Here is a 25484-nt window from a genome sequence, read left to right on the forward strand (position 1 = left end):
TGTCAAAAGAGGTGAGACTTCATACGTGTGTGTTGCACTGTAAAATCCGTGTGTAGAAAGTTAATTGTCTTTAGATACTCATTACCAAATTCAGAGAGGAAGTGCTGCAAATCAAACAGCATGAGGGAGTTTGAATCAGATGCTTTGTATGCAGGGAATATCCAGGAGCTCTATTGACAGGAACTAATCTTTATTCCAGCAGACATTATTAGAGGGAACCGAAAATATTATACTCACGAGAAAATTGGCTTCCGGTGCTTCATGGCCACACTCAGTCTCACTGAGGCACTATCTGAAAATTTAATGCTCTTGTCCTATTAGGACCTTTTCTTTTGTCAGAGGTCAGACCCACACCTCCTACAATTATAGATGTTGTTGAGGAATAAAGTCCACTCCCTGAATCTGCTTTTAAATGTGCTGCTGTAGAAAGTACCAGTAGGAGCTCCCAAGCATCAGGAGGATGAGAAGCGACCGATCGGATGCATGCTGACTATATACTCCCAAAGAGTATGTAACCTGTCTGTCCATTGGCTCAGCAGAAATGCCAGCTTGTCTTTCATCCAGCCCTTTTGCTCAATTCATCTGATAGAATCGACCAGAAAGACTTGTTAATTCAGGAGAAACGTACCATGTCAGGATAACTTCTGGCAGCATCCAAGTAGGGAATCTTGGATGCAACCAGGAATTACTAGCAATTAGTTAGCATCCATTTGCTCTTATCTCTATGCGATTTGCAAGTGTTGAAACATTTCTTGCAGTTATATTCATCACTGTGTGTCTGTATTTCAGCAGAACTATTAGAATATATTAATATAGCTTCCCTCCACTATAGGTGAGAGTTTTCTTATGGCTTTAATGACAGAAGATTCAAAGCATCTTTTTTCAACTTCAGGTGACTTGCGCTTGATGAATTCCTGAAAGCTAAGTGCTAAATACACACCAGGTTATGATTGACTTTTACCTGAATTAGTTTTCTGTATGGACTTTCCAGACTTTGTTAACATTAAACAAAGCAAATTTTCATTGGTTACTGCTGCAAAACCTTACCTAATTACTAAAAATGGCAAAGAATTTGAAAGTAACAGTTTTCTTGTGTGTTGTGTAATAGCTCACTGAGGTTGCTTAGGCTCAATGTGCAGAAGTATAAACTAATAATGTCTCTTCTGTTTTGGGATTAATTCATTTTCAGGCTAAAGATGACTTACTTGGTATGATGTAGACTCATTTTTGTTATAGAATATTTTTAAAGTTTGAACTCTGCTCTCACATTCACAAAACATTACATAGCAGGCGTAGCACACCATTCAGCTGCTCAGTTTGGCAAATCAGTGCTCTGCTTGCTGATTAAATAGAATGCTATTGTCAGCTTGCTTAGATGTGAGGGACTCTCATGGAATGCTTTTGCACTGTTTGGTAAGTAGGACTGCTAGGAAGGTGTTCAGAAAAAATATGAAAGATTTCCTGTAACTACAATTTTTATTTTTTTTTCCGAAATGGATACTTCACAGTCACGCTCCCCATCAATCTTCCCTTCTTCAGATTCTTGACTTTCTCCTTGTACTTGGGCAGGCAGCACAATTGAAGTCAGTGAGTGTCACGTTCCCTGTATGCTCTTGCATTCAGGAGACTCAGGGTTGAGGAGAAGAGCAGAACTTCAAGGCACTGCAGTATGTGCTTCTAGGGGTAGAAGTCAGTGTCACAGAATCAGCTGTCACAGGTGATACCATGAATGCTGCTGAGAGCAGTGACTAATCCTAACAAGCCTCATTTTTGTAAAATAAAGTTAAGATAGCTAATATGTTTCATCTGAATTTTCTCTGTTTTATAGTCACCTTGATTTAACAAATGTTGCAGTGATGAAGTTCTGGATAGTTAAGGATTCTAAGTTTGTAGTGTCAGGCTCAAACAAGCAATAATGTTTTGACAAATATTGGAAATGGCTGCTCAGTTTTTAGAAGTTACATTTCACAGTGTTGCAAGTTGAGTATCAATAAATGGACTGTATAAAAATGTATTAAATGTACAGGATGTGTTTACCATGAATGTGTTAACCTTATTGTTACTGGAGCTACTGATTAATTCTCTTATCAGGTAGATATTCATACACAGCTGCCTGCTAATTTTGTGAGGTTAGTGCTCAGCCATTGTTATACCATACATCAATCTCAGTGCTGGAAAGCACTAAAAGAAGTTGTGGGGCAGGGGGCAGGAAGCAGGTTAAGAACCCGTAAAGCCTGCATTCACAAGTTGCACATTGACAGTTGTGAGACCTGTGACATTTTCATATCCCAATTTAGATAGTGTTGTCTCTATTCTATCAGAATGCTATGTTACCCCATAAAGGTATAGAGTGAAAATAGAAAATGTGAGTTGTGGAGTAAGTTCACTTATGATGAAAATAATGAAAAGTGACTTAAGTCACGCTATTGCTCCTCTGGCCCTATGACTAATGTGTGCTGGTCTACTGTTAGAACCTCTTTGACTCACACTTATTTCATGGTTCAGAAGGGCTCCAGTCTATTTGTGGAGATGCTCCTTTTTATCACCTCATTTTATGTTGTTATCTGGCTAAAGGGATCGTGTATGGTATTAATTCCATCCGTTTTATGCTCTTGGGGTTGATGTTTATACTAACCTGATACTTCTGGGGATAGACGTGCCTCAGTGTAAAGCCATATTTTGTTGTCTGTGCTTTGCAAAGTGCTCACGGTCAAGGAAAATTCAGCCTAGTGAGGCAGTATGCTCTGATGTTTATAGCTACCCAAAATGTGTTACTGTCAATGAGTGCATTAAGTGTATTTTGTTGTTCTTTTTTACCTTCCTGCTTTTTGTTTTATACAAATTTGCAGAATGCAGTAACTAATCAAAATCTTAAGTTCTAAATTTCTTACCCTGGAGTTTGTGATTTTTTATAGGAACGTGATAACATGGAACAAACGCTTAGGCTCTAGCTTCTGAAATCCTTAAACTAGACCCTTACACATGCATGCTACTGCAGCCCCTCTGATTTAAGTAGAATTAATATGCTGCAGCTATACACGTAACAATATTCAAATTACTAAGTGAAATGCTTTCTTGTTTAAAAAGTATGGCATCTCTTAAGAAACTAGCATTTTGATTAAATGATGCAAACTACAGCATCTCACCATACAAATTTCTTTTTTTTTTTTTCCTCTTACGTATGTTTTAACACTGCCCCATTGCAGGGGGCAGGGAGGAGGAAAGAAAGAAAAATTTGGAAGTAAAAATAGAATGACCATAGTGAGTGCTGTATGCGTACAGCATATGTATTTTTTCTTTTTAGCACTGCTTTTGTAAACATTACTGGTTGGGAATTAATTTTATGCTTCTTAATGCTGGTCGACAGTGCTTCAATTCTAACAACAATTTGAATGAGGTTTTTATGGGAAAAAGAAGGAAGATTTACCCAGTTCCCATCTTGGAGGTTACAGTATGTTTAAACAGATATATTTTCTTTTAGTCTAACCTTGTCTGGAAGATATAGGAAAACTAATTTGCCTTATTTACATATGGCACAATCTATCCAGTATTCAAGGGTTTGTCAGAAACAGGAACATTGTGCATTTCCATGGTAACAGATGGCATGCTGACAGTATCTGGCTCGTTGCAGCTTCGTCTAGGCAGGCCAGCAATTAATCAGCCATCTACATGCACAAAATTCTTTGTGAGTGAATGGCACTGCTCCTCTGTAGTGCTGCCTGTGCTTTTACAATTTTTGTATTCCTGCAGGGCAAAGTACTTTTTTGTCTCTTACGCTCATTTTCAGTAGCTTCCAGAAAAAAAAAAACAAAACAAAACCAAAAAAAAACCACAGTAAAGAATATGAAAATGGAAACAAGTCTGCATGTAATTTAGAAAATACATTTCTTCAGCATATAAAATGTGTGGTGCTCTTGTTTTTATTCCATTGCTTTCCTTGTTTCCCCTCTCTCCCTACTATTGATAGGCTTTCTGTGCCATGTACTTCATTCAACCTATTTGACAGTCGAGGTTTTTGCAAACAGGTAATTCTCCAAAGGTGTGCAGAAATGGAGCGATCTGGATGGCTGGGCTAGGAGCACTGGGATTAAGGGCAGCCTTGAGCAACACTCCAAAGACATCTCATCGCCTTTTGTAGAATGGCATCTTATATCTCACCATGCTGCCCTGCTGGCAGCTGCATTGCACCAGCAGGGTTGGGGAACTAGCTGTGTCCTTACATTGTGACTGATCTTCTTCATAATTAGTGCAAGATTTATTTTATCAGAGATAATCTGTCAGTGTTTGAATGTGCTGTGGGAGAAAAGAAACTCCTTGGGGTGTTTTCTTGCTCCTCATGTATCTGCCTAAGGCAGAGCTGGGTTGGAGCTTTGCTACTGCTGTTCACAGATGTAGTTTCTATTGACAGTGCTTCATATCCAGCTGCATAAGAGCATCCTTCTCCCTTCATCTTTAGAGAGATCCTTCATCCTTCCTTTGCAAATGATATTGTCACAACTGCTGCTTTACGGAGTTCTCGAGGGGAGTATCAGCGGTCCTATTTTGGATGTCAAGAGTCATGGGATGTGAGACTTCAGGGTTTCTATTGGTAAAACCAGGATCTGGTGGCTGAAAAAGTACCGAGGTCAAAATATTGGTAGGATAGTGGGGTCTGTGGATGTTGCTAGTTTTTTCTTAAATCTCTGAAAAAAAGCAAAAGGTTTATCTCTTGAGATGAGGCTGTATGTTGAATAGGATTAGTATTCTTTTCATGGTAGCCTGTAGGCAACCAAAGAAATTGTGAGCTTTGTTTTTGATGGAGAACTCATTTATCCAGATGGAGCAGTATTAAGAAGAAATTTGTTTCTTAAGTATTTGTTTCATAGTGTAGCTGGATCGCTTACTGCCAATGAGACAAATATCAGTTAGCAAAAATGCTGACCTTAGTTGCAGCAAAGTATGTGACCTGAAATGATCAGAAGGAATATTCCAGGCAAGTTTTGCTTCCACATCCATTATTTTTTGGATGAGTTACTGATGCCCAAATTCAGTTCTAAAGAACTCACAATGCACGTTATTTTAATGGTGAGGTTGTCAACTTTTCTTTAATCTTCATTAATCTTTTGTACCTGTTTGTTATGTTATGTCAAGGGGCCTTTATGCTTGTTATGGGCTTAGTCACTGCATGTTTCTGTTCTCTGCTCTAACTGGTTTCTGAGTCCAAGGAAAATTTATAAGAGATCCTAGGCGTTTCTTGCTTCAAACTTGTAACTGTCATTTGTGCTAAATTTGGATGACATTTTTTAGGATGAAGGATAAATTTGGCTGCCATCTTTTTGGGTTCTTTACATTTTTAAATCTAAAATTTCCAAGCCTCCTGCTCCTTCTACTTTAGACTTCATTTATCCCAGTAGGAAGAAAGGGTTTCCTTGGCAGTCGACTTGGCTAGGGGAAGACACGGGGGTTGATTTTGCTGTATGTGGCCAATTATGTTGACCTTTGTGATGGCAGGCCTGGAATCTCGAGTTTTCCTCCTATTTAGGACTCCTTCACAGCAGCATAATGCATTGCTGCCATGTCAGTTTGTGGTCTAATATTTTTACAACCCAGCAATGCACATTTGGAGATTGTGATTAGCATCCTTAATTCCTAGAAAAAAAAATGTAAAAGCCTTGTTAGAACTAGAAAGCTGAAGTCTAAAATAGTCCACCTGCTGTTCTAAAGAGTATTATTTTAGTGCCCTGGGGACATGCAAAGTTGTAACCTACTGATGTCAGGATTAGATTTTACAGAGCTTTTTTAATATAAGTGTTTTTGATAACTTGGCTGAGCTTTTTCTGTTCATTTCTGTTTGCCATTTCTTAAAAACAGCATCCTAAGATCCTTGGAGATAGTAGCTGATAAAATGAATGATGCCCAATTTCTTTTTCATCACTGGAGATAGAGATTGTTTGATAGTTAATAGATTAAGACAGTTAACAACTTGTCACGAGGAAAATATTTTTCCTGGAATTATTGTTTTAAGTTGAATTTTATTCTCTTTCCAGTTCTGTTAATGAATGTGGTGGAATTGGTTTTCTCATATGACTAACTTTAATAGTGACTTAGCTATAAACAACAATAACAGAAGCATTCACAAATTTGTTTCCAATAATAAGAATATTTATTCTACTTGTTTTAATGTGCTTGATTGGCAGTATTGAACCAGAGGTGATTGTTCGGCGTTCACTGATGCTTAGATTCACAACTGCTATTGCAACAAAAATCCCACCATCATCCTGAAATGAATCAGTGTTCAGATCAGATCTCTAAATGTGTGAACTACATTCCCCCTGCAGTGCGTGTTAGAACTGAACTGGGTGGCACGAGCATCTGTGGGGTTAGCAGGGAACCATTCCCAGCCTTAGTGATGGTAAACTGCCAGTGTTGTTCTGTTCAGCAAGAAATTTAAATTGAACTTCCTTTCCTTACTTGTGGTTATTAAAGTCTGTGTAGCTAACCATGTCTTACCTAAAATATTCCTTCTCCCCTCACCTTTAATCTCTTTGTAATAATTCTTCTCATTTTCTGAAAAAAAGATTCTTTTTTCTTGAATTTGGGGCACAAAGCGTTGGAACAAAAGGCTTTGTGGACAGACACAGATGGCTGCTGCTAGGAAGAACTTATGGGTTAAGATGGGACCTGTCTGTATGGAGTATTATTTTCTTGTGGCTATGCTTTTTTTTGTTGATGCTGAGAAAGCTGCTCATGTATACGGTCCCTAGACTTGCTGCTGCATGCTGAGGGCACACGTGCTGCCCTGGGGTGAGCCGCTGGCAGCCCTTCCAGCCATCCCTGCAACTGCCAGCTTGCGGGAAGAGACAAGGTTCCTCCTGCAGGCCTTAGCAGAAGGGAGACATTTTAGAGGGTGCCTCCCAGGTTTTGAAACTTGTGTCTCAGAAGATTTGTTTTCTGCTAGAAAAGAAGAGTGCTGTTTTGTGCTACCATTCTTCACTGATTTAAAATTGTTACCTCTGCTTTCGGTCATACAAAGATGAGCCTGTCATTTTGCCTGCCCCCTAAAAGTAGTCACAGGAAAGAGACACCAGGTGTTGAATCCTGGCGAAACCAAATTTGCTTACCACGTCCCTCAGTCAAGTACCTCACTGCCAGTAGGGGCTCAGCTGATGTTCTTTTTCCTCATGCAGAACAGGTAATAAAATAATACACAGTCCTAGGGAAGAATCTCAGTGATCTCAATTTGGCAGAGTGCTTAATTGAGACCTGTGAATTTGACCTGTTGTTGGATGATGAGGAAGCTTCTCAGGGCATCCCTATTAAGACTGAAATTCTTTAATGTTTTCTTAATCAATTATCAATGCAGATAATGCTGCGATGGGTGATCAATTGATAAATATGTATTAAATCCGTGAAAAAAAATTTTCTAAGTGTTGAAAAATGACTGATTAATAGCAGACTCCTACTAAATGCTAAGAAAGCGTACATCTTTTTTGGCACTAAAAGGAAATTACAAGTAACTCGGGATGAAATGATAATTAGAACAGCAAGTGGTACTGGGATGGAGCAAATTAAATCCTTTAGATATCTTGCAGTCATTTTGGATGAATCTCTACTTTCTCTAATCACTTGGATTATATTGTTCGGAGAGTAAACTTGTGATTGGGGGATTAATGCACGTATAATTTGACTCTGGATGCCAAGAGAATAGTAGCTCTCAATAGTAAATACTGTCGATTACTTATTCTGGTTTTATAATTTGTATTGCAGCCTCCTGATAAATTCTGATTTTAATCCTGTCAATATATGGTATTTTTTTGTGTTTATTTGTTTAGCTTGGTATGAAGAACCATTGTATTTTCTCTTTTGAGAGAAAGGGGAGCAGGAGTCCCAAAGATACCTGCTGTTCAGCTCATGGCCCCTGCAGACTGCATTGGGAGTTTTTTAGGGTTCTTCCCTAATCTCTGTGGTGCTATATTCTTTCTCATCCCTCTTTACAATAGTGAAGAAAAATTAGATTTTCCATCACAGGGATCACAACCACCTGCAAAGGCTTAAGAGGCTGTGCCAGTGCTGTCTAATACATGCTCTTCTATCTGCCACTAGATGAGGAGGTGAGAAAACCAGTGGTCAGTGAAATACCTGTCTTTGTTTTCTTACAAGGCAAGGTACTTAAGAATGAGTCTGGCTTTAGATATATGTTTAATCCCATTTTAATCATTGTGATTTAAGGCAGATATAGGCTGAAGTGCCTAGTTGATTATCAGGGTGGAGAGTGATACACAGATTTTGGAATAGATACATATAATGGATCTGTTTGCGGGGTTTTTATTATTGCTTTCTTTCTCTGTTGCCTTAAAGGTTACTCAGTGATGGTAATAAAAAGGCAAAATAGGAAGATAGTGCAACAAGCAAAAGCTCAGGAATATATTAAACACCATCGAGTCTGTCAGGAGTTTGGAGGCATTTTGGTGCCATTTGTATTTGCTCAGTAAAATGTTTTGCAATGATAATTTTGTAGAAAAATGCTGGGAATAATGATGGGCTAAAAAAAATAGCCACACAACAAGCAATGGAATGCAGTCTACCTCTCCAAATCCTGGGATGGTTCTAATGGGTCAGGTAATGCTGAGTACTCTTGAATTAAATGGATGGGTCAGTAGGGGGAACATTGGCAAGCTGTTGACATAAAAACCAAAGCAGAACAAAGGCGTGGGGCAGGGGCCACAGTCTGACAGATTTTACATGACTTTCAGTTACTTAACAGGTAACGGCTCTAATCACAGTGCAGACCAGACTCATTCCAAAAAAGCCACTGTTGCAACGTAGGATTATTCCGTATCCGGACTGCGGAGATTTTCACGTCTATGTTTCATTTCATCCTATGAAAGAGAAAGGGGGAAAAAAACAAAAACAAAAACAAACCTCTAAACATTTATATAGTTCTTTTTTCTTAAATGAATCAGTCTTGCCAAGGCTGAGTTTTGTATTTGTTTATGCATATTTTCAAGGCTTAGATAAAAGAGCACTTATTCAGTCTACCATCAACACATTGCTGTGGTGTAAGGGGGAGGGAAGGGAACCCTCAGCATATATGGAGAATATATAAAGATCTGAATCACATGGGTGTTCTTTTATTTGCAACCATCATTTATTTTCTATTTAAAAACAAATTAAATAGGAAATGAAAGAAAACATAATACAGATCTGGTTTTCTCTGGTTGAGAAAATGGTAATTAAAATAGTGAACATCTGCATGACAGGATATTTCTAAAAAAGGAACTGTTCCTGGATTGTTACATATTTTGATTTTTAAAGAAATGCAAGGAATTTAGGACCTCAGCAACCACTGAATCTGTGTAAGATCTGGATGCCTAATTCTCTTCTGTGCCTCCCTGGAAATTACCCACGTGGCCTCCATGTTTCTGGTGGTGTTGGTGCTATTCAAGGAGCCCAAGCTCACCAGCATGAAAGCTGTTGATATTCCCCATTGCAGCAAAAAACTGCCAGTGTGTTCTGGCTTTGACAAAACATTTTGCTACGTAACACACTGCTGGGTGGGATGTGCATTTTTTATTCTTGCACAGAATCTGTTACAATAAGCACTGTTTGCAACTCTGTGATTAATGACTTCTGTCTCCAGTGCTCTGTACAGCAGCACAACTTGTGAGAGAGTCCAATAATTTCCTGAAGACACGTTGTCACAATGAGACACTTTTTCAGTTATTATGTGGCTTTTTGCACTCTGTTTTGGTATGAACAAACAAATGTTTATTCCTTTTATACAGATTTTGTGCGCACACCTCATTATTCTAACTTACAGATGCAGGTATAGTTTTGCCCACAGAAAAACCAAACTCATAAATACTGATAAAATAAGGTAAAACAAAGGCACCCCAAACTCTCTGGGTGGGAACTGTTTAAACAGAAGCTGAATTGCACCAAATTCAGATTTTTTATTATTTTAAAATTTACAATTTGTGTGTGTGTGTGTGTGTGTGTGTAGGGGAGGATAGTTTTGCAAAAGGCAACTATTATCAAGGTGCTGAAATTAATTGGTTGCTTTAATTGAGGTAGATTACTAGCTAATGCTTTCTTGAATACAGTAATTCTCCTATTAAATTATCTTCGAATAATTACCTGAAATTTCTCAGCTGCAGGGACTGATGGCTATTTAATTGCACAGTGATGTTGCTATATAATTACTTAACAAGGTGTCCTTTAATAGTTTAATTCCCCTTTTCCAAGGGAAAAATAAAAACCTACAGATACAACTTCTATTTTTTAAGTGTTGTGATGTTACTTGGGTTTGGTTTTGAGGTGTTTGGGGTTTTGGTTTGTTTTTGTTTTTTGAGATAACTAAAGCTGAATCAGTAAAAGAAAGCTATTTGTTGGCTTGCTTTTAAAAATAAGCCCTTTTCTCAAGTATAGCTTTGGAATGAGAAGTGTTTTGAAACTCAGGAGTGTTGAGGCATCCCTTTGCTTTCAGTGGATTTATTTTGGGTTTCTATGGCATGTTTTACATTATGCTTGGAAAGAGACATTAGAAGCTTAGGTCTGATATGGGAAGACTTAACTACGTTTTTGCAGAGTTTTGTGGGTAAGGAGTTATCCAGTTAATGGTGTATCCTGTGCTGAAGCAAAGCACGTTGACCAGGATTTTAGGCCTTTATTTGTCCTGGACACAAAGTGTAAGTCTTGCTACTGGGTCCTATCAGCTGAAGAAAGCGAGTGGAGAAAACAGCCATTTGTTGAAAGATTTTCTTTTGAATCTGTGTGTGTACAGATCTGCTGGACCTGTAGATTATCCCAAAAGATGAAGTTCTGAGCAATACCTGTGGTCTATTTAAAAAGTGGGGGCTTTTAAATTTCTCTTTTTAAACAGTAGATGCACTGACCAGTGACCTCTAGATGTGTTCCACGCAGCTTCCATGCTGAGACACAGAGGGAGCCATCCACAAACATCCCCACCCAGAGCCTGGCGCTGCTTTTCAGAGGCTTGAGGCTTTCAGTCTGGATCTGCCAAGTTCCATCCTAAACATCTTTCAGTGTAGGCAGAGGTCTTTACAAACAGGTCGATGAGACTATGCAGAATACATACCATGTGGTCAGTAACATGCGTTGTGAACCACTTCAAAGAATTCCAAAATGCCTCTTTGTATATGCCACCTTAGGGCTAGCAGAGAACAATCAAACCAGTATTGTAGAACTATTGATCTCTCCACAGGGATGGGTTTTTGGACACGTCTCCTTAGGATGAAAGCAACGCACCAGTGACGGCAGATTACAGCGCACGTAGCCCAGGCTGCCAGGGATGAGGGATGTCATGCTACAGGTGTTATCCCATGAACGTACAGTTCTTGATTCAATCATCTAGGGTTATCTCCATCTTATCAGAAATAAACAGCACAAAATTTTTTTCTATGTCCATCAGTCTGGAAAGCCTGATATGTAATATTCATTGCCTGAATTTTCAGCAGTGTTCAAATTCACAAGATGGCCAATGGAGTGTTCAGATCAGACACTTAAGGCTGGATTTTTTAATTACTGTAAACTGATGCAGAGCTGTTGACTGGATGCAGTTTCTGTCAATTTGCATAAATAAGGTTGAAAATTGCAAGACACTCCTGAGATATTTTTCCCTTATGCTTCAGTTGGGGCATAAGAAAACCATGAAAAGGAAAGAAATGTTTCAGCACTCATTGCTTGTGTCGGCATGAATCCATCCTCCTTCTTCTGACTTCTTAGCAGTTAATGTGGAACAGACAATCTTTCTTCCTTGGCCATGAGAAGGTTGGGGCCTTTGTCTTCTATGATCTAAAAAACGTGTTATCTTTGCAAAGTGCCACTTGTGCCAGAGGATGGTGGCCCAGGCCACAGGTTAGCCTAGAAGAATCCATGCAGGAGATGAGCATGAGCTGAGCACATGGCTGCTGCTCGCAGGCGAACAGCTCTGGTTCTCTGTTAACAGGGAGCCCTGCGTGGCCCTGGATGCTCATCCTATCATCGGGGGGTTTGCAGTAATACAGGGGAACAAAATGTGTTTGCAAAGGCCTGGTAATGGGACTGGAGCCCAGCTCTGGTAGATTCCGTACAGTGGTTTGCTATCCTGTCTAGACATGAGGATAGAAATAAAAGTTCCTGAGGTGAAATACTGCTATCCTGAAGCACCTTCAGCCTACTGGAGGTGCATAGAAAGGTGCTGTAAATGGAAAGACTAAGGGATGTATTACTAGTCACTTCTCCAGAACATTTCCAAGTCTCCCAGAAGTCACTTCTCTTGCTTTTTCACTTCTTCTCCTGCTTTCTTCCTTTGCTTTGATCTCCACTTGTTCTTCATCTCTTTCTTCCCCCATCCAAACCCTCCCTTTTCATTCCCCACCCTTTTGACTTCACTCCTCCCCTCACTTATTCTCTTCAGTGTCGCAGCAGTGGTAGTCAAAAGGAGAAAGGCATGGAATTGTGTGTTACTAAATGGGTGGCGCTGATGGAAAATCAGGAAGGAGGAAAAGAAGAATTAATTATCCTTAACATAAGGGTTAAGAAATTTTTCCAACTAACACTAATATCTGAAGATATCCTAAATTTGTGAGAAATGTGAACTTTCCTTCTTCCTTCATCAGATGACTGTAGCTAAAGTGTCAGAAAAGGAAAGAGAGGGCCAAACCTTGTATCTTTATCCCTCCATTCTGTAAGTAACCTGTAAAGAGGTTTTTTTCCAAGGTTGCTGAGCATCTGCTGATTCACTGCTACTTAGGAAGGATGGGGTGTAACTGTAATCTGTTACTTTGAGACCCTTCTATGAAAGATACGAAACAAGCACAATTTGTTGTTGCAAGGAGGCAGTTTGTATAATCACTCTCTGACCAGAAGACCAGCCATTAATTTTTGGTTTCTCTGTTTCTTGCAGCTGATAAGGAGAATATGCCAAGTCAACCAGATAAGTCAGCACAGGCAACATAAAGTGAGTTTGTTTGCTTTTTTTTTTTCTTAATGTTCGTGCTCCATGAAAACTTACTGCAATATTGCTTACAATTATAAACACAGAAAAGGGCTACTAAGATTTTCTTACATTTCTATTTTAAACATGGCTGTGTATCCACTTAGTGAAGGAGTGGATGGTTAAGATTCTGAGTTTGCTCTTAAACAAAATAGTTTCTATGTCTTTTATTTTTATCAAAGGCTGATGACATGCATTAACAATGGAGAATACTGATAAAATCTTATCAGCAGTGATAGCCAAAATCATTTCCTCGTATTAGCAGAATGTGTATGTCTGCACTGGGGTGAAGACACCCTGACCACTCATCAATGCAAGCAAGATTTTGAAAGTTAATTCTTTCTGCCCTGGAGTAGAAACACATCAAACATTGTCTCAGTGTGTATGGGCAGGTAGTGTTGATGTGAGCGTGCCGGCTTTTAATTTTAAATCAGGAAGAGTACTGATAATATCCCAGCAACCTATTAGAGAATTAAAAATGTCAATTTCAATTGCAAATTCATTTTACTTGGAGGGATATGCAGACACCTAGACCTTCTGTAACCCTATGCAGTGCTTGGCATCTGGAGAATGATTTTCTGAAATATGGGGGGGAATCACAAAAGCGCATAAAGTTGGTAAGAGTGATTTTGTGTTCCCTCATTTTGTATTATTTCATACAAAAAAAATAACTAGAGAAAAAGATTGTGGTATTTTTTCTCATATTTTGTCATTACAGCTGTGAGATTTGATGTAATATTTACAGAAATAGTTATGTTTGAGTTGCAAGAGGTGGATTTTGTGCTAGGACCATAGAGTAATCATGTGGCTGCTCTGAACCATGCGATAATGAGGAGGGGAGCAGTGGTTTATCTTCTCTACTCCTTTAATACCTAATTTCCATTTCTCCAGAAAAAAAAAAAAAGAGTTCTTGAATCTAAACTTTGCAGCTCTTGACCTTTTCCTGTCTCCATAACATTATACAGGAATTCATGTGTGGATCGTGTGTCGTGTCTGGGTGTTAGACCAAGCTATCACATACCACGTAAGGGGTGCACCCAGTGCCATGTGCTGGCTTTGCTGGTCTCCTCACCTAGCACATCTGTGCTGTGCAGGCACAGCTGGGGGGCCATACTGAGGTGGCTTGTAGGCACGAATTGCTCTGCTGAATACCTCGTCCCTCTACTGTTGTGCAACACAAGGTCTCTTCCCTGTCAGGCATCTCAAATACCAGTGTGGTGGTTCATAGGGTCAGCTCTAGCATCTGGGATCCTGAAGCAGGAGAGGAGCCTGAAGCTGCTCCATCACAAAATGTAGTCAGTTGTGTGTAACATGGAGTGTAGAGTGAGCATGAATTCATCAATTCATAGCTCATGAGTCTGGAAATCGTGCTAGCATTTCTTCAAAAGGGTGTGTTTGTTGCTGTGCTTTGTCCAGATTAATCTGCAAATGTGAATGAATGTCAAGATATGAGGTCACTGATGAAGGAGAAGTCTTACAGTTCAAGTTTGGCAAAAAAATATTATTCATAAAGCTTGGCTTCAGAGTAAAGCATTTCAGCTGTATTCTCTTCATCCTTCTTGTCATGCTGTAGAAAAAAAAAAAAGTAGATCTTGATTAGCTGGTTGTACATGTGGGTGCTGTTAATCATGAGCAACCAAGACTTGAGGGATAGTGGCAATCTTTCAGTGCGCCAGGTATCACATCACAAAAGTTATCTTTGACAAATAGGTACATAAGTTAATAATATTTATGATGATGGCACTGTTTTCATAAGGAGTTTTTATTCATATTTGGTGTGTAAGTCTGCAGTTTTGGATATTTTATGTCTCTTTGAGTAGCTAGAAGTCAGTTTGTTTTGGTCTGGAAAAACTGTGGAGTGCTAGTACTTGCTCCTCTGGTGGTACTTGGGTGAGAGGAAAACAAACTTGGGTCATCAGAAAGGTCAAGAATTAAATATTTTCTAGCAAGACTCCTGTATACAAGGGGTTTAAACATTGTGGCAATTATATCTGATATCAAATTCAAAGGTATGCACATATCCCTTATTGCTAAAACCAGTTAGAAGGATTGCTCATTAGGTCTAGGCTTCAGCACTAGAAAAAGGCTCAGAGCAAAATTACAGTTGCAAGTAGAATAATTTCAATTAATTACATTGGATTTAACTCTCATCCTTTGGATTACACACGTTGATCTGGGTTTTCTTTTATGGAGATCAAGAAAAAGAGAAAATATACTCTTCCATTCCATATCAAGGTGTACACAAGTTTCCTTCCCTTTCTCAGCCTTTTGTGATTCTACTTCATGTCCTCCTCTTTCCTTTTCCTCAATCCTATAGCTTTCTTCTGTTTCACATTCCGGATGCTGGGTATCCACTTCCCAGTAGCAAAGGAATAGTAACCTTGTTTCTGACTGTATGGTGAACTTTCAACTTCTCTTTATCTAAATGAGAAGAGAGATTTTTCTCAAAGTAGTCATAAAATATTCTGGCTTTAGTCTAGATTTGCCTCATCTATTTAAAGAATAAAGATGAAAACGCAAGCTATGCATGTGAAGTTTACATTTTCATGTGAAACTATTGTATCTCAAGTATACAGTCATTACAAAAAAGAGCAATGTAATTACTGTCCTTGAGCCATTACCCCCAAAGTTTCCTATGGTATTAGACTTTTGCTTCCATCTAATGACTCTCAGATGTCTACATTAGATTGTGCTTTTAAATGCTGCTGTTTATTAATAACAAATGGGAGCTTTTTTCTTTTGTGGTTGGGTAGAATTGGTACTGATGACAATGTGTCCTGCATTGAGTCTAACTGCTAATATGATGCAAGTGAAAACAGTCCTTTAAAATTTATCAAACGTTAGTAGATCTTTCCATGAGAAGTTCCACTTACCTTTATTTTAATGCATTCCTTCTGAAACCATGAACATCGACGTTTTTGTTCTGAAAATCGTTTTGGTTGATGCTATCGTGAGTACACTGAAAATGGTGGTGGCCATCCTTGCCCCTGGTTGGAGGCTGCAGTGGGGCCGCAGCCAGGAGGGGGCACACGGAGCAGCTCTTCCTCTAGCCCTGCAGAAGCAAATGGCATCATCAGGAAAAAATTATGCAGGGCTTCAAACAGTACCTTTTTATAGCACTTCAGATGCATCAGTGAGATAGTGGCAAGGAGGGAGAGCTGCACTGTTACATAATCAAAGAAAGACATTTTAATTTTTTTTCCCTCACGTCTTTTTTTGTGTTTTGTGCATCATAAGTCTACAAATGGTACTTAAGACATAAAAAAGCCAAATTAGTTTTCCTGTGAGTATAATAGAAATCATTTTTGCTAGACTTTTATTAAAAACAAAAAACCCCTTTGTTTCTTTAGCATTGCGCACCTGCATTAATGCAAAAGGTTGTTCTGAATGCTGCTGGTAAGCTCGCCTTGCTGGTAGGTGGAAACTCATCTATGGGTCCTGAGGATCTAGATCACGGCAACTGCTAGGTATGACATGTTTAATCTTGGGTAAGACTTGCAGCACTCTGGGCAATTAAGTGTCTGTGTGCACCAAGTGTGTACTCAACTGCTTGTATAATTTGCATGAATAGCTGGTTGCGCGCATAAGTACATAATTAATTAGCTGCCTGTGCTATTAACTGCTGTGGACGTACAGCTATGTCTGTTTTCTTTTTTAGGAGCATTTGTGAGGGATTTTCAGCGCTTGCAGAATACACAAATAGATAAGGAATCATAAATACAGCATTTTGTATGTGCAAGTAGGATCCATACAGAGTTGTTTTCCTAAACCAGTAGCTATTTAAAAATAGTAATTGCAAAAGATTTGAGAATGGTTTTCAGTAAATTTATCTTCATTCTGACTTGTCCATCCAGCCATGCACCTTCAGCTCGGGTCTTTATGCTGTTTAACCCTCGGTACCAGTTTTAAAGTGCAGTTGTGTATTGCGTGTTCCAACTTGGTCACACAGCCCGTGCTTCAATACATGACGTGTTTGGGGGGGTAAACAAGAGTCGGTGCAAGTTAGGCCCATGCCCTTGCTGCTTTTTGGATCGGGTTCATCAAACCCAGCAGGGCAGGTCGCTCGCACAGCGCTCATAGAGGCTCTTCCCTGCGAATGAATAAACCATTTATAATTGTATTTTCTAAAGTGCACAGACGCCATAGATGGCATGAGATTTTTTTTTTTTCTCTGAATTGGGTTCTTTGTGCTGAAATGTGTAGTTAGCACAAATATTCATCCTGTTCTGCTGTATAAGCTGAAAGGGTCCAGAGGAAGCAATGAATGCGCAAGTCACACTGACATTTCACTCCTCAGTCCTTTGCCCTGATATTGTAACTTCCCTGTTTCTCAGCAAAGGCGTAAGGGGAACATATCCAGCTAATATGTGAAAGAATTTCAACTTTTCAGAAGTGATAAAATTCAGGGCTTAAGATGGTGGTGTTTTGTCAGTTGAATTCGCTGTTTCTTTTTGATATTGGTGAGTTTCAGGAGCGTGAACCTCACGCAGCTATGAAGCAGTAAAGATGTGTGTAGGCTGCTTATTTGTTGAAAACCAACAGCGAGTGCTACAGCACTTAGAAGGGAACTGTAATTGCTCTAAGCTTTTCTCTTCTGGGGTGTGTAGAACTCTGATCTTCATAATCCTGGGCATTGAGAAACTGAATAACAGTCGTCTTGTTTAAAGTACAGTGAAAAACATCAATTGCATCTCTCCTCCCTGACTCTTACCCTGGCAGTTTTGCCTTGAAAAGCAATTTTCTTGCAGAACTACTGACATATTAGTATCCTTAAAATTAAGATGCTGATACATTAGCCCTTGAAATTCTGGAAGAGATTAGCTACAAATTCTCTTCTTTGAATAGGTTCTATGAATATATGAATTGTGGCAGAATGCTTCTTGTATCAAAATTTAGCTTCAGATTAATGTAACTCTAAAAATCAACATCTCTGTGAAAATCTGCATACTGCTCATAAGAGATACTTCTTTCTCTGGTCAGGATCTCCCTGGATGGTTTACTGCAATGTCTTCCCATTGGTATTTTACTTCAGAGTTGCAACAGAAATAACTAATGGACAGAATCCTCGTATGCATGCTTTAAAGTAACAGAAACAAACAAACAACCTCCCAGTAATTGTCAGCCCATGTCAGCAATTCAGTTATTAGGATCGCATAAACCCATGTCTCATGTATTCCACCCAGAATTGTTTTAAGGTCCTTGTATGCATAGAATTTTGAAATATATTATTTGAATATAAAAGTAGATTATGTATTTCCCCTGTGGCTGGCCAAATGTCTTTCCAACAAAGGGTAAAATAAGAAGGCTATTTTTTGTGTAAAAGAGTGATCTTTTTAGTCATGCTTGATTGCTTTTTCAGGACTGTCTCCATTTATAATGAGATATTCTTGGACTCATGTGAACCAGAAAGTTTAGCAAAACTGTTACATTTTCACATAAAATAGCTGGGATTATTTAAAATGTTTCCAGCTCAGTATTTTTCACATATATGTGATATATATTGGAATTTTATATCACAGACTGAACGTGATATGAAACGGAAAAATATGAAGCTTATTTACAGAGATATTTGTTTTAATCTTTCATACTTGTCGGCACTTCACACTAATTTAGTCTTATTTGCTTCTAAGGAGTTACACAGTAAAGGAGGAACTTGCATTCAAATCCCTGTTAATGTTCCATATCACAGTTTGGCAAGAAAGCTCTTACTGTACTGGGCTGTGATACAGGAAAGTTGTAATTATTCGTACTTTTCTAAGAACTTGGCCTAGGCTATCTGTGCCGAGAACAATGGGGAGAATTTACTTTATCAGCTCTTTAAAACGGCATCACCAAATCTGACCTGCGATACTGATTTTAAAGGACGGTGTGTGATTAAATGTGCATGGCCTTAGCGAAAATGCAGAGCGCTCAGATGAAACGGCGAGTGTGCTGTGATTTATGAACATTATTTTTAGTCAGAGATACACTTCACAGTACCAAACTTTATTTTACATTCCAAAAGTATGCAACTTTGTTCCGTGTTTAGCCTGATTATTGCATTACTCTGTATTTTGTGTTTTCGATATATTTTGTAAAGTAATTTTAATATTAATAGAGCCTTGTTAAGCGTTTCTGTACTTTAGAGGCAAAATATTAGTTGTAAACCAAGTAGCTCTATCCAAAGCCAGTTCACGATTTTATTTACAGCGCATTCTTCAGGCAGCACGAGAAGCAGCTCTTTAATTCTGAACCCACAGCAAAAGCTGTGTCTCATATCTCCTGTAATTGTCCATTCTTTTTATAAGATTTATTTTTGCCTGCAGTGCTGATCTGAAAAAGTCACCCAGCTAAAATGTAGTTACTTCATTTCCAAGTAAAAACAATAGTGTTTTCATGTCCATGCTTATTATTATTCTGAGAATGTACTAATTTGTTACATCCAAGATGACGATTAGTTTGGTCCATGAAAGGGGCACTGTGCCAACTACTGCAGTCAAGTAAAAGGACTTCTTTCATGGAAAGTAGTGGGACAGAAAGTAGCCTGCAGTGCATGTGGGTACAGGGAGGCAGGCTGCCAGCAGAGTCATCCTGGTATCAGGCTTCGCTGTGTTGGGTTCTGAATGAAGCTAAAACTATGATTTCACTAAATGTCGGCATGGGCAGCCAAATTTTCAAGCCACTAGTGCTCTAAGGAGCAACTGATAAATGTTTTATCCCTGCGGGCTGTAGTTGATGTTGCACAAGGATTTTGCATGTGCTCAATGCATTATCATTCTTGGCATTAAGCTTAGATAATTGTCTACTTATATTGAGCCTGTAATAGCAAAATACAAGTGAAGAGGCATGTTTTACAAAGTAAAACTATGAAATAGGTTTAGCTATATTACTATGGATTTTTTTTTTTTTTTTATGTTCTATCCTACTAAATTTGAATGAGAATGAAGTATGATTCTATACCTTAATTCTGCTCAAACCAGGGTGGTCTCATAATTTTGTTTTACATGCATGACATTGCTTAAGGTCATTAGTTGTAAATCTTAGTATAAAAAGACTGAAAATATATTCAGGACTTTGTAGTTACCGAATACATATTTAAAAGCTTCTATGAAAAGTCGGGACCTACATGGCAGATTTTCAGTTACTGAATGGTCAATTTAATGATGTAGATTAGCTGTATCTAAACAGTAAATGGAGATAGGCTGTTGCAAGGCTTTGATGAATATCTCTGATGCATATCCCAGTTGATCAGTCTTCTAATTTTGGAGATTAGTATTCTGCTTTTCAGTGCTAATATACTCTCTGGTTGCATTTTATTCGACGTTCAACTTAGATGAGGTGTAACTTTATTTACATTTTTCTTTTGTTTTGCTGTAGCTAATCTAACAAAAATCGAATTTCAGTTTGCCCATTCTCTCTTCAGTGAGTAATGTAATGGTCTCATTTTTTACTTTGTGTTACCTGCCTTGTAATTAATTATTTAAATAATTACCGTATATTTAAAAATAGCCTTCCCTTCTGCCTTAAATGCTTTAAAGAAAAGCAGATTGTGTAGACAGATTTTCTTAGCACAGTTAAATTCAATCGTGAGGAGTTTTGCAGTTAAAGCTTAGAGAAAAAATGCTTCTTCACCATACAGATAATTACTGCAAACAGTAACACTGCGTATAATTTGACCAACTTCATTATGAATGTAAATTTGCTTTATTCAATATCTGTTGAAAATATATGGGGAACTGTGTGTTGAAATTTTAAGGGATATTTCCTTAATTTTGGGAAAAAAATTCTTTTCATTTTTTATTATTCCTCTTGTTGAAGTAGTTTGGCAAAAGGATGATTTTTCTGGTAACGTTTTCGACATAAAGGCTGTTGGTGTCAGTCTGTTTATTAAAATGCCCTCTGATGCACGTGCAGATCCAAAAGATTATCAAGCAAACTATTTATTTTGTCTTATAAAGGTAGGATCTTTAACGTACAGAATAATTAAATATTTGTAATAAAGCAGTTAACTTGAGCACTGTATTGCTGTGATTTGCAAAACTGCATTGAGCTGCTTTCTTTTCATTTCAGTGATGGAGGAACAAACATTTCTTTAATAAGGCTACAACACATTCTAATTTTGTTGCAAAAGCTTAGATAAGGATCAGGCCCTCTCTGAATCACTGCCTTGACCTATGACACTGAAAGTGCTGAAGCGCTTCGGCAAAAGAAGAGTTAGTCATTCATTATTATGCACAGGACTTTCCAGTTCTAAAGGAGCTCTGTGCTTTCTCTCAGATAGACTTTGTTTGTTGGAAATGAGAACTGTATTTTGGCAGTAAAGGACAAGAACTGAAACAACTCTGCAGGCAGACTCATTATGACATAATCCTTCATTAATCCTTATTCTCTATTAATAGATCATGACAGAAGTTTTGCTTTGGTTGACCATCTTCACGGGCAAGCAGTGAGAAAGCATTAGTAGACAAAGGTTCGAACTCAGCTTTTAGGGCTCTCGTTTTATTTATGATTTTAAGAAAGCATGTATGGTTACTTTTGACAAGGTAGTATACTATGTGAGTTGTTCAAGTGCCATCAAGCTATGTATCTTATAGATGTGTTTTATCTACCTGAAAATGGATGACTTATATCGTTCCATTGGCAGATACATAAAATGTGCATTTTAGATATTGACTGCAGTCTTGCTGCAGGAAAAGTGTAAGAATGTAGGATTCCATCAGTAGTGGGGATGGCAGTGAAAAAGCAAAGGGACTGAAGGAAGGGAGTATTAACTGGCATGTGTAAATGTGACCGAGAGAAGGAAAATGTGTTTTTTATTCAGACAAAGATCAGGAAATAAACTTGGAACTCAAATATGGATTGTTTTAGAATATCTTTTTGTAAATATATATACACAGTATTATTATTATTTACTTTTATGATTTTTTAGAAATCGAAATCAAGAATACTGAGGTTCATATTAGCTGGTTGTAGCAGCATATGACCTTCAGCCATTCTTAAGTCATCATAGACAGTGATGAAGAACAAATATGTGGAAAAATAAAAACAAACATTTTTGTCTGTTATTGACCACTGACAAGGTTATACATGTTTCTTGTTAGAGCTGGATTTATTTTCATTAAATGAAAAGGAGTGTGCCAGCATGTACAGAACTTCAAGAACAGTTTGCTTAGCTGCGGAGGTATTCCTGTAAGGCTGCTCTGCTGGCAGAATAGGTTAGTGGGTGTTGTTAAACAGGTTAGGCTATGTAACAGGTCTTAGTATTTTCAAGTATAATTTGAATGTAAGCTGAAACATTTCTGAAATAGCTGCCTGCGTTCTGTGAGAAGTTGTATGGCAGCATTTGTTCAACTGTGCTTTTAAATTGTAATCATCTGCGAGATATTAATTGTTCAATGGAGTAAATCAGACTACTTCCATTGCCTTATGTGGAACTATGCTGATTCACATCCATTGTGAATGGATGGGAGGAAGAGGATGTTCCTTATCAAAACTGGGGGGGAAATGACATTTTGCTGTGTTTTATTTTCAAATTCCAAAGAAGAAGGAGGATGGTGATTCAGCTTGGCTCTAAAGGAACGTAATTTGTTCATCCAGAAGCAGAAGTTCAAGATGGTGATGCTGGTCACCAAAACCACCACCTGGCCTTCAAAATATTGTTTTCTGCATCTCAGAAGTTGCTTTGAGATACTCATTCATACTACGTGCATTTAGTAGATTGCTGATCTGTGAAAGAGGTTTCTTACTCTGCAGTAGCTGGAATATTTCATGGTGTTGTGTACATGAAATTCCATACCTTGTTTTGTTTTTTGTTTGTTTGTTTTTTCATTTAGCATATCTACAGCTTCTTGACTCAAGGGAAATAGAAGCATGGCAAATGTATTTTGTCATTTATATGCTATCATAGTTAGTATGAGTTCCAGCAGAGAGTGCCACTTCGTCTGGTTATGTTGCTCTGCATTCCTCTTTGGTTGGCCATAGATGGCAGCTCCTTGTTGTATGTACTGAAGTGGTCTTTGTTGCAATGTCAGCTAGGGTTCAAAACCCACGTGTGCTAAGCTTCTTAAAAAATGCATTTGTTATTGTGATGGTCAGTGCTGTTAATTACCATTAAAAAATTTGCTTTCCAACTCTGAATCTTATTTAATGTCTTTCCACTGTAATTTTTAGTCCTAGCTCTTTTATTTATGACCATGTGTAGAATTAAGGCCGTAAGAATGCAGTAGAGAACCCAAGTAAGCACATCACGTGTAAGCTGTGTATATGTGACTGGGCCACTGATCAGTGAGCCAGTAATTAATGGTCTGATGGCAGAAAGTAGAGGTTTTTGTGTGCAGCAAGAATTTGTTTGGCATGAGAAGGAACGATTCTCAATCATTTTAGGCTCCGGGGCTGTATGAGTGATCCAATATGTAGAATATGGCAAATCTAGATATTGAAAGGAGAGTAAATGGAAATTGCCATTTTTCATGATAGGAATTTGTCATGGTTCCAGGCAAAAAACAAACACGCACAGATTTGTTCTAAAGATCTGCCAATGGCACGGAAACTTACGGTGAACAAGGATGAATTTCAGATTCTGAAAGAAAACAAACAGCCAGAAAAAGAGAATAGAATAAATGTAATTGAAAACATGTGATCTCAAGTCTTGTGAACAGATTTAATTAAGATCTCTACCTTCAAATGGTTTTGCCAAGCAGTTTTTGTAAATCTTAGGCAAAATAGGTTGGCTAGGCCACATTTGGAAGCACAGGCATTAATTTTCATGGTACAAAGAGAATCCCTTTGTTCAGAACTATGTTACTTCAAGCAACCATTTCATTAGGGTGAATATTTATGTAAATTTTGGATACGCTCTGTGTACTAGAAAAACTCTTCCCGAAAATATGTAGCACATCGGTAATGAGTTGGTGTTTTTTTTCCTCATTCCTTGTACTGTTCTTAGAGATGTAAAGCAACACATCTTAGGTTTCCTCCCCTTTTTTGCACACAGAATAGAAATTACAGCTACAGCTTAGCTTGTTTGCCTATGGATCAATGCCAGAAAGCAGTTTTGAAGGTGTTTTAAAATGAAGACATCTGGCAGCTGGCGTACTTACAATTCATTTGCCAAAGACAAGTTGCATGCTGTTGGAATTTTCAATTGAAGGTCACGCACCAGGTAAAAATCAGTCAGGTGGAGCTCATGTGTGGTGAACCCACACACTTGAAGAATTGTTGGCTCAGGGATGTGTGGGTGGGCTAAACTGTGAAGCATGCTTGTCTAATTCTCACTCCTTAAAATGTGAAACTCAAAACTAAAAAGAGGTCAGTAAAGCTGACAAGAAATCACAAGGCTATGACATTTCAGCGGAAGCACCATCAATTAGTTTGAGCAAAGGGTGCCAAAAAAAAGAAAAAGACAAATAACAGAATCTGACATCATGTTGGACAAACGCTCTGCTGTCGACTGAGTGGTCACACAGTTTTTACTCTCATTTTTTGCGATAAGAAACAGCCTAGAGGATTATTTGTATACAGCTTTGCTACTGACAGTGAATTGGTAGCAGTGTGTCATTGTGCATTCACTTACTAGGTGACGGCTCTGAGGCTAAGCTGTTTACATTAATTAATATTGTATTGTATTAATGCGGTATGGTTTACTGTTACAAACTTCCTGCCAGTATGGTTAGTTAGTAAGGTACCAGCAGTTTCAAAATCAAGGGGCACAATAGCATTATATATGTTTATGTGGCAAATGCTTGTAATTCTTATGATGTATGGAAATAGCGTTCAGTTTTATTACTGCAATAATGAAAACACAACTTTTCTTCTTCAACCTTCTTTCCATAAAAGAAGCTCCTTTTTATTTTAGTAGAAACACTACAACTCACATCAACATAACAAAACAAAAAAACAAAAAACAGGCATAGTGTTCATAGATACTGCAACCTGTGAAAGTAGGAATGTAGCAGATTTCTGTGCTTCTCTACATGGAAATTCTAATGTGACAATTTAGATTTTGCATTCAGAAGTTTGTTAGATTCCAAAAGAAAACAGTTTGAACAGTAGTGGGTTTGCTGAAGTGTGAGAACAGGGAAATATCTTACTGCTTTGATAAAGGAAGTTCTGAAATTCATTGAGCTTGGTAAGGTCTGTACTGTGTCTCCTATCAGAATATTGGTGGTTTCCTCTTCTTTCTAAGTCAATAAAAAGATATTTTTGTTATATTTTACTCAAGGCTCTAACGTAAAGGGACCAGGGATCCCAACTGTTCTCTAAATGTTTCTCTTGAAGCTTAGCCCTAACTCTTAGATTAACTGAAAAGATAATGTTGTTGTTCGGACTGTGACCTTTCTGCGCATCCCAAATGAGGAGCAGAAGAAATAAGAGGATGTATGCTAGGGATATGCAGTGCAGGCATGTGAACTTTTTTTTTTTTTTTTAAGAGAATTATTTGCTGCTGTTAGGTTGCACTGCAGTGTGGAGTTGTGGCTAAAACACTGAAGTCATTGGAGCCAGAAATCCCTAAGTCCCAGCAGAATGCTTT

At 38.2% G+C, this 25484-nt stretch overlaps 1 long non-coding RNA gene across 5 annotated transcripts in view; it reads left to right on the plus strand.

Moving 5' to 3' along the window:
- Positions 1-25484, plus strand: part of LOC122161589 — a 249952-nt gene that overhangs the window by 101868 nt on the left and 122600 nt on the right. For 4 of the 5 annotated variants that reach the window (XR_006169220.1, XR_006169222.1, XR_006169224.1 and 1 more), the window contains one exon: positions 12887-12940. The exons of the other annotated variant lie outside the window; for it this stretch is intronic. This is a non-coding gene — a long non-coding RNA (uncharacterized LOC122161589). The remainder of the gene's footprint in view (positions 1-12886; positions 12941-25484) is intronic. 5 annotated transcript variants of the gene reach the window in all.

The sequence above is a fragment of the Centrocercus urophasianus genome, unplaced genomic scaffold (assembly GCF_019232065.1).
Source record: "Centrocercus urophasianus isolate 14NV4802_14NV808 unplaced genomic scaffold, USGS_Curo_1.0 seq_19, whole genome shotgun sequence".
Taxonomy (NCBI): domain Eukaryota; kingdom Metazoa; phylum Chordata; class Aves; order Galliformes; family Phasianidae; genus Centrocercus; species Centrocercus urophasianus.